This window comes from Cynara cardunculus (genome assembly GCF_001531365.2).
Source record: "Cynara cardunculus var. scolymus isolate 2C chromosome LG 11, CcrdV1, whole genome shotgun sequence".
NCBI classification, from domain to species: domain Eukaryota; kingdom Viridiplantae; phylum Streptophyta; class Magnoliopsida; order Asterales; family Asteraceae; genus Cynara; species Cynara cardunculus.
The window spans coordinates 21206020-21208181 of NC_037538.1; positions in this window are offsets into that span (position 1 = coordinate 21206020).

A 2162-nucleotide genomic window follows, 5' to 3' on the forward strand; every position below is an offset into this window, starting at 1 on the left:
GTTTTGGTGATCTTCACCCTGCATTACATAAAAGGGAATCTCACTAGACATTCATGTCTAACCCTCATTTTGGTGTTTTCAAAATATGTGTGCAGGTAATGATAATAAGGGCAAGGGCATTTTGTGAATTACTTCTCTATGTGTTTTGCAATATGAAGATCTTGATTAGACATGTTTGAAGAATAGATGTCAAGTTACAAGAAACATGTACTTTTGGAATTTTTAGTTATGTAATTCATATTAAAGACTCTTGTATTAAGGACCTATGTGGGGGGAAAACATGTATTTTATGTATGAAATATGTATTATATGCAATGTATGGATATGGGGGTGTTATAGTATTTCTTGACCGAATTTGTCACCGGAGATGGTGACCGGAGTTGACTCCGGTTGTCATTGTCCGGATTAGATTTGACCTGGTTAAATTTGATCTTGACCGCATTTCAAATACGGACAATGTGTTAATTTTTTTTTTTTTTTTTTGTTATTTTTCGTTATTTTTTTCTTTTATTTTTTTCTTTTATTTTTTTAGTTTCTATTTTCTTCTTGTTATTTTTTTAGTTAGATTTTAGTTAAATTTCTTTTATCTAGTAGTTTAGTATTTTTTTTTTCTTTTGATTTTTTTAGTGTCAATTTTTTTGTTGTTAATTTTTTTTTTTTTTTTGTTTTAGATTTTTTTTGAGCAAAAATGTAAACATCATTTTTTTTAGTTTTTTAAAGGAAATTTTTTTGAATTCTTGGCAAGTCTAGTGTTAGGTTTTGTGTCTGGTTTTGATAATTTATGAAAAATTAAATCATTTGTGGATCTAACATTTTTCTTTCTTACAGGAAAATGGCTGACGAACCACAAAGATCTGACGAGGAAACTCACATTCCCTCGGTCAAATCAGACAACTTAAACCAACCACCTCAGTCAGCAAATATCCTAACTCCAGATGAGTCAATCTTTCCTCAATATTTTTACCTAGATATTAAACCAAATAATCACTACTATAACTTTGAAATGCCTTGTGAATACCGAATAATTCCCGAAATCCTAAGAGGACACCCAATAGCCTATGCCCTTTCAGCTACTGGGAAGTTCCGATGGTCTGCCTACAATAGTTCTGGAATACTCTCACGCTGTTGAAGGAAGGAGACATTTATTTCTTTCAAGGGAATGTAGACGACTACATGAGTCGTCTCACTTTAAACGAAGAATCCTCATATTGCCAAGTCCAACTGCCTCTGGATTTGAAGAGTTCATAACTGACGAAGAGCTTTGCTGAGACATCAGACGATTGGAATACTCGCAAGAGTTAACTAATCCATCATAATTCAGAAGACGATTTCTACCTTCGATATGGCACCTGCTATTTTTCAATACTCAACCGGTGTTTAACTTCAAAAACCGTCAGGATCGACACACTTGCAGCAGTCCACTTCTAAAATTCTTCCATGGGATCATCTTCAATCGTCGTTATGATTATGCGCTTGTAATCTGGAATGAATTGTCAGAGTCGGTCAACGCTAAACGATTTCCTTCAAAATCTAGGAAATTTGTACCTTTTCAACGATTTCTTCAACTTATCATTAAAGAAATGATGAGCGCAAATGCAGAAATCCCAGCCAGAAAAGGCAGTGAAATTGGCCCATCATTTGAAATACAAAGAATAAGAGCTCATACCGAAGTTGAAAATATCGAGTCTATAATGGAAATTGTAGCTGAGTTATTTGCCTACGCGGATTAGAGTGCTCATTGTGTGATAGAGTATAGGCGAGTTATAGATCCTATAGTTCAGCCAGAACCGGTTGAACTTGCTCCGGGATCCACCCATGTCTTAGCTGTGAGAGAGGGTCTAGACTTAGATGAGAGAGTTCAGGTACAAGGGGACCTGAACAGGGTGGTGAGCAGATTGAAAATGTAATTGATAGGGGTACTTTGGAGAAGGGAGACTCTGATCTGCATCATACGACAACTAATAGTACTTCCATAGTTTCTTCAAGCTCGGAAGCTACAATATAAGATGAGGCAACTCAGGCTGATGATAATGATGATGATTGTTTATCCCAAATCTCTCAATATAACATGAAGATTTGTGTTATAGAACCTGTTAGCTCTCATTCCTTGAATGTAAAAGTATAGAAAAAGTAAAACAGCAAGTGTTGACAGAAGCTGATCT